The 8,149-nt window shown below is 38.7% G+C and overlaps 1 long non-coding RNA gene across 1 annotated transcript; it reads right to left on the bottom strand.

The window, feature by feature from the left end:
• Positions 1–1,763: 1,763 nt before the first annotated feature.
• On the bottom strand, positions 1,764–7,638 carry LOC141126954 (uncharacterized). The gene is made up of 3 exons (XR_012241468.1): positions 7,374–7,638; positions 2,124–2,204; positions 1,764–2,035 (listed from the first exon to the last, which is right to left on the bottom strand). It is a non-coding gene; the product is annotated as an uncharacterized lncRNA (long non-coding RNA).
• Between the last annotated feature and the right edge of the window lie 511 nt (positions 7,639–8,149).

Below are 8,149 nucleotides of genomic sequence, written 5' to 3'. Positions count from 1 at the left end.
TATGAAGACAAAACGCGTCGGGTAGGACCCTACTGTCGCCACTTCTTTACAGCGCTGTTTTTATACGGATCTACATGTGAGTGTATATCTTTATTTTAAATAAATTTCTTTTTACAGATTCACACTATGTGGCCATTCCTTTTCTTTCCTTATCTGTCACCATCAACTTTGGGCTTATAAAATATCACCTTGAGGAATACAACAATGGGTTGGTCGTTCCACATACTCCATTTCTCCGTGATTCGTGGGACCATCCACATCCGTGGGACCATCCACACCCCTCAAGATTTGGGTACCGCTCAGAGGGAAACAGCAACTTGTGGGACCATTCACAAACATCATCTCTCCGGGGCCACGTACAGTCACTCACCACCCAAGCCTTAGCCAACCCAACCAGGCGTATGCCCCTTTGGGTCCACCCTATCTGGTAAGCCTTTTCATCTCTCGGTGGGAGTGTGTCTGTCTTCATTCTGGATGCCAGATGTCCTTGTTTTGAAAATTTTTTTTTTTGAAGACTACCTATTGTTATATGTATGGTTGATTCTTCCTTATTATACATTTTTGGAACTAATTGGCCTAACGGCCTTCACATTGGACATTTTATAGCGCTACACTTATTTTATCATTCACTCACAACCAAGGTGCACGAGAAATGTTTTGCATATAAAAGACCACCACAGGGGGCGTCTGATAGGGGCTGCATCTTGTATTTGAAATCCCAGTGTTTTTTTATACTATTCCCCTTTAAAATGCTATGTATAGCAAAGTGTAGCTCACAGGCAACGCGCCTCTCCTCCCACACTATTCACAGATGCATCCAACATCTTGCATCACCGGCTCCACCCCTTACACATTAGGCCACATTGCACAGGACACATTGCACTAGAAAATGGTTTTTAATTTTTTTGCTATTAATTTCATAATTTTTATTTAATTTATGGTTTTGTTAACATATTTTATTTACACATGTGGAGTTCTATTTGCACTTGATATATGAATATATATTAATTCTGGGGGTGCAGAGATGATGGGGTGCAGGGAAGGTGCAAGGGTCACATGGGCCAGATTTGGCCTGTGTTTGACACATGGTGGTGTAACTATAGAGTAGAGCTTCACGATTAACTGTTAAAATATCGGGATCTCGATTCAACCCCCCTCACGATCTCTATTCAGAATTTCCAGATTCATTCATGTAACAAGTGTAGAGACTTCTCTGCTCACTCAGCTGTCAAAAAAAAAAAAAATTGTCAGCCTGCCAAGTTTTTCACAACATTGTCTGTGTTGGTAGATAACTATAAACATTGTAACTTTCTGTTCTTAGATCAATGAACTTCGGTCTGTAAATGAGGGAAGTTTACCACTTAAAGACTAAACCTTTTTCTGACACTTGTTTCTTACAAAATTTAAATCAGTATTTTTTGCTAGAAATTACTTGGAACCCCCCCCCAACATTATATATATATATATATATAGATACATATATATATATATATATATATATATATATATATATATATATATATATATATATATATATATATATATATATATATATATATATATATATATATATGTGTGTGTTTTTTTAGCAGCTGTTGCAATATTTTTTGTCACACGGTATTTGCGCAGTGGTCTTGCAAACGCAATTTTTTGGGAAAAGATACACTTTAATGAATTAAAAAAAAAACGAAATAGTAAAGTTAGCCCAATTTTTTTGTATAATGTGAAAGATGATGTTACGGATTGAGAATTGTGATCTTTATTCTAAGCAAAAAAATTATGATTATCATTTTAGCCAGAATCGTGCAGCTCTACTTTAGAGTCAGACTTTTATTTTACTTTTGTATTATGTATTTTTTACTAGAACATTGCTGCAGTACGTATTATTACAGAGCCCCCCATCCCTTCACCCATCTCCTCCCAGGAATGTATACTTTGGCCACACACTTACCCTTCAACATTATTCCGATAGGTATGAGAAGCAGCAGGCAGAGAAGACTGAGGACCACAATGACATATCTCATGATCTGAATATCTGCAAATGAAGAACAATGAAATATTGAAGTGGCTTCTCTTCAGGTCCACAATTAGGATGAGCAAGTAAACGGAGCCACCAGCAATACCTCTGTGTCTTGTTCTGTGTCTGGGAAGATCTTCAGTCACATCTTCTGGACCTACCGGGCTCTGGGATGCTTTACACCTGGCTGGGGAGTTCCCGGGGGAAGGAAGGTGCACGTACAATTCAGAACTAGTCTTCAGTAAATTTTATCTCATATCAATACAAATAGCATTATTATGTAGCAAGTGAGCAATGCATAATCCACCATTCCTCAAGTTCTAAAGTGATTGTGAAGTCTTGTTGTGTCTTTAAATAAAATAACCAGGTTTATACTTACCGGCTCCGTGCAATGGTATTGAACAGAGTGACCCTGAACCTTCTCTTCTGGGGTTGGTGGTCTCAGCTAGGGCCAGGACATGATGATTAAGCTCTGCGGGTGCAGCAGAAACACATTGGGGCCGTGGCTAGGTTGGAGTCAAGGTTGAGGTTGTCACTCTCATCACCACCATAGGACTACATGGATGTGCACAGGGCTGGCCCAAGACATTGTGATGCCTGGGTCCAAGAAATAAATGCTGCCCCCTTCAGTCTTGAGTGCCTAGCCTCATGCATGCACCAGAGCAGAAGGCGGGCCGGGTGCAAGGCCGACCACACCCCCTCCTTCAGTTCCACCCAATAGAAATTCAAGCCTCGCAGGCTGCACTCGAACATCAGCTACTGAGCTGGAGGGAAAGGGATCTTTCATTGCACACACACCTGAGCTCTTCATGTGTGCTGGAGTGTTTAACAGCCAGTGTTAGACTGTGTGAGTGCCCTTGCGCATGGCAACTATGAGTATGCTTGTTGAGGGGGAAGCAGGGTAGCCTTTTTACGGGGCAGTTGTCACCCTGTCCCCCGGCCCAGTCCACCCCTGGATGATACACAAAACTGCTGAAAAAAAACTTGGGCATCATCTCAAACTGCTGCCTGGGTCCAATGAGTGCCGTGACAAGGTCATGCAGGGCAAAGATGCCAAACTGCGTCCCCTCTCCCACCCAGCAGTCATTCACTTGTTAAAAGCACAACCTTAGTCACTATTGATGTCAGCCTTGTAACAGAAGGATGCCAAAAGTAACCCATTGCACCCAGGGCATCCACCCCTTGTTCCAACCCTCTCAGCTCCTCATATTTTCTGTGCACCACCATACAAAGCCACTTACTATGGTGGTGCACCTGCAGGCTCACTCCGAGCCAAGCTGTGTGCTTCTGTAGACACACACAGCACAGCACAGCTCGGCTCCACCCCCTACTCCCTCCTCACTGTATTTGGTTGACAGCAGCAGGAGCCAATAGCCTGTGAGACCTGGAAGGAGGGAGAGGAAGAGGGGAGAGAAGACTCAGGCAAGTTTCACACTTATGCAGTGCTGGGAAACACCGTGATCCATGCGTGTTTCCCGCACCGCATTTTATTCCCACTGCTCTTGTGATCTGCTGCGGGTGTCAATACAAAGTTAACAACACCCCAAACGCAGGTTGCAAACGCAGTACAAAATAACAATGCGATCTGTTTGCAGTGCGACTCCAAAAAAAGTGCATGCACCTGCAATTCGGTGCGATTTGAGCCTACTTAACCACTTAAGGACCGCGCCTATTTTCAGACTTGGTGTTTGCAAGTTAAAATCATTTTTTTGCTAGAAAATTACTTAGAACCTCCAAACATTATATATATTTTTTTCTAACACCCTAGAGAAAAAAATGGCGGTCGTTGCAATACTTTCTATCACACCGTATTTGCGCAGCGGTCTTACAAGCGCACTTTTTTTGGAGAAATACACTTTTTTGAATCAAAAAATTAGACAACAGTAAAGTTAGCCCAATGTTTTTTATATTGTGAAAAATAATGTTACGCTGAGTAAATTGATACCCAGCATGTCATGATTCAAAATTGTGCCTGCTCGTGGAATGGCGACAAACTTTTATTCTTAAAAATCTCCATAGGCGACGTTTAAAAAATTCTAGAGGTTGCATGTTTTAAGTTACAGAGGAGGTCTAGGGCTAGAATTATTGCTCTCACTCTACCGATTGTGGCGATACCTCACATGTTTAGTTTGAACACCATTTTCATATGCGGGCGCTACTCACATATGCATTCGCTTCTGCACGCAAGCTCGGCAAGGAAGGGGCATGTTTGATTTTTTTTATTTTTTATTTTTACACTGTTCTTTTTAAAAAAAAAATGTGTCACTTTTATTCCTATTACAAAGAATGTAAACGTCCCTTGTAATAGAGAAAAAGCATGACAGGACCTCTTAAATATGAGATCTGGGGTCAAAAAGACCTCACATCTCATAACTATACTAAAATGCAATAAAAAATAATGTAATTTAAAAAAATTAAAAAAATAAAATGGCCCTTTAAGAGCTATGGGCGGAAGTGACGTTTTGACGTCGCTTCCACCCTACATGATATGGAGATGGGTTGGGGCCATCTTCCCCTCACTCGTCTTGATACCAAGCCAGAGAGAGGACCCGATCGCCTCCAGGACCAGAGCACGGCGGGAGGGGGGCCCCTCTCCCGCCACCGATAAAAGTGATATTGCGATGAATCCGCTGCAGAGACCACTTTTATCTTGAAGCGGACCGCCCGCTGAAGAAGAGGATACTGGGGTTATGGCAGCTATCTGCTGCCATAACAACGATATTCCTTTTCAAAGTAGCGACGTAAAACTGCGGTGGGCGGTCCGTAAGTGGTTAAAAAAACACAGCACACAGACCCCTCCAAAGGTTCCCCAAAATACATGGAAACCTCTTGAAGGGGTCCGTGTGCTGTTAAAAAAAAAAAAAAAAAAAACACAACAAAAAACAAAGAAGCTGTCAATGAAATGTCATTTACTGGCAATTGTAAACCCTTTTTCCCTTTGTAAATGTCAGTGCCGCTGCAGCACTTTCTGTACATAACAGAGATGTCCCTTTACAGGCGGAGTTAGGACCTCCACCCCCAGGCATGTTATTTAAAAGAATTGGACATTTTTAATGGTTCACTTTAAGCATTTAAAAAAAAAGCACTACTCCTGGCCAAATGAGAAACAAATGGTTACCCCAGCTACACTGCTAATATAAAAGTCCAGGAACTGTGATCCGGTGCTCTAGCCAGGACGTTCAGGCCCCACAGATACCATACTTAAATCAGGAAAGCTGGCAGCTCAGATGCTCTTGAATAAAAGTACTTTATTAGTTACATGGGTACAGGCTATACACTGATGCGTTTCGGTTAAGAAGCCTTCATCCAATGGCCAAATGGATTTAGAAAAAAATATATACAAAATTTGCATTGGTGCATCTTCACCAGGGTACAGCTATTTTTTGACACCCCCTTTGCCTATTGGTCCAGAAAATGGGCATTTTTAATTTGACAGATTTGGCTCCAATTGATTTCAGTAGAGATGGGATTCAGAATCAGAGCTTCTTTGAAGTTCGCAGAATCCCTACCGAACCGAACCCAGGGCAGTTCGGCTCATCCCTACTTCAGACATAATAGAGGAGATGGTCAGAGACTAGAGATATGTTTCAGGTGTTGCTGGAGACTGGAGTCCTGCTGCTGAAGACAGTCATAGAATGAGAATGTGTGATATGAGACTGCTAGAGATCATTGTCATTACAGCCCCTCCGCAAAATCAATGCAATCCCCTCCACTACTGCGGTCTGCAAAGGTCTACATAGCAAGTACCAAAGGCTGAGAACCAGGTCTACACTGTATATTCACAAAATAGTAAATTACACATAAAATCCATCAAAAACTTCCACAGAGTAATAATGACTTTTATGAATATTTTAGATCTTTCTTTTTCAATTTAATTTGAATATAATGTAAGTGTATAACAATAAAATATATACTTATGATTATCATTTATTTGTCACGAAATATATGTATTTGAAATAAAATATATAGTATATAAAATAAATAATATATATAAATATATCAATGTAAAAATATATTTAAAAGGAAAGAGAGAGGGAGAGAGAGAGAGAGAGAGAGAGAGAGAGAGAGAGAGAGAAGTGAGAGAAATAGACAGAGACAGAGAGGGACAGACAGACAGATATAGAGATCATCTATATAGATAGATCTCTATATCTATATATCTATCTATATATATATATAGAGAGAGAGAGAGAGAGAGAGATATCTAGTTGCTAATCGATAAATCGATAGATATATATCTAATATATAGATATATATCTAATCGATAGATATATATCTGTTGCTAATCGATAAATAATAATTAGATATAATAGTTTTTTTTTCATATTATAAATAAATGTAAATATATCTAGAAATATTTTATTAAATTGAAATGAAGGCTAAAAATGAAAAAAACTTTTAAAAACCATATATAAATAGATCTATCTATATCTATATATATATATATATATATATATATATATATATATATATATATATATATATAGATAAATAGATATATAGATATATAGATCTCTATATATACATATATAGAGATCTATATCTATATAGATCTCTCTCTCTCTCTCTCTCTCTCTCTCTCTCTCTCTCTCTCTCTAAATATATATATATAGATAGAAAGATAGATAGATAGATAGATAGATAGATAGATAGATAGATAGATAGATAGATAGATAGATAGATAGATAGATAGATAGATAGATAGATAGATAGATAGATCTATATCTATTTATATATGGTTTTTAAAAGTTTTTTTTTCATTTTTAGCCTTCATTTTAATTTAATAAAATATTTCTAGATATATTTAAATTTATTTATAATATGAAAAAAAAACTATTATATCTAATTATTATTTATCGATTATAACATATATTTATTTAAAATAAAATATATTTTTAGATGTATACTTCATATATTTAAATAAAATAAATATGTACATTTAAAAATGATATAATATACAAATGCTATAATATACCAGTAATTATAATATTAACGATTATATAATATAACATATTTTTATATCATGCGTGGATTGCTTCTAGTCCCAGCTCTGTAAATTGGTTTTGTAAAGGCTGGATGTGTTTCAGAATTCACCAAACATATCTGGCTATTAATTTTCTTTTTTTATTTGTTGATCCAGAGAGTAGCTGGGATTAAAGGTATTTTTTTTCCCAGTAGGAGCAATTTAGCTCACACCTTTTAAAGGTTCTCTTGCGTTCCTATGGATCAAATCTGGGTTTACAGCTCTTTGGGTTTTTGTTTTGTTTTTTTTGGGGGGGGGGTTGGTACTTTACTGTAAATGTGATATTTTCCTACCTGACTGAAAATAGAAAATGGTCAAAGAAATCACCTTTACCTGTACCAGCTTTGAACTGAAGATCAGCGTAAGTCACAGATTCCACCATAGTCGGCCAGGTTCATAGACCATGCGGGACCAGCAGATGTGGTCAAAGTGTTAGAGATTAACTGACGTGACAGGAAGCTGGTCTTTCTATTTATATAGGAAGGCAAACCCATTCTTCATCTCTGCCCTCCCATTTCTATGAAACGTCATCACCTTTTTTTTAAATTGAATCCATGTATAGAAAAACTATAACCAGTTTACGGTGAGGTGAGTCAAAAGGAGCTATAAAGTCTTCACTGTGTTAAAGGAATTTATAAAGAAATATAATAAATGGTATGTAGTACCCCTGCCTTGGACAATAATAAGGTTTAGTGTGTTTACGGCTGAGCTGTAACCAGCTGAGCTGAGATCTATTTCTCCGGGGTGCTACAGGTTCTACATAAACCTAGTGTATTGATCCTGACTCTTGGTGGAAAGATGTTCCAACATATAGTGTGGAGGGTCCACCTCTAGAGTTATGGATGTTCAATTAACCCAGTGAACCCATGAAGTGTGGATTCAGAAGGTATGGCCTGGGAGAGGGAAAAGGTTTAGAGGGCTTGCTCCCCTTGGGCTTCTCCTAGGAAGAGGACAATGTGTGAGAAGGTGCTAGGCCCCAGCATGTGTTACGGGCTGGAAGTACGAAGAAGAAACACCTGTTGAGACTGGAGGAGGGTTCTCCTACTGAAGAGTGTTGCAGGGGATCTGGCCAAAAGCTGCCTCTTGGAAATTGTGAAAAAGGCCCATTG

The sequence above is a fragment of the Aquarana catesbeiana genome, linkage group LG01 (genome assembly GCF_042186555.1).
Source record: "Aquarana catesbeiana isolate 2022-GZ linkage group LG01, ASM4218655v1, whole genome shotgun sequence".
NCBI lineage: Eukaryota > Metazoa > Chordata > Amphibia > Anura > Ranidae > Aquarana > Aquarana catesbeiana.
Note: the sequence above shows the minus strand (reverse complement) of the source record. Positions and strands in the feature narration are given on the sequence as shown.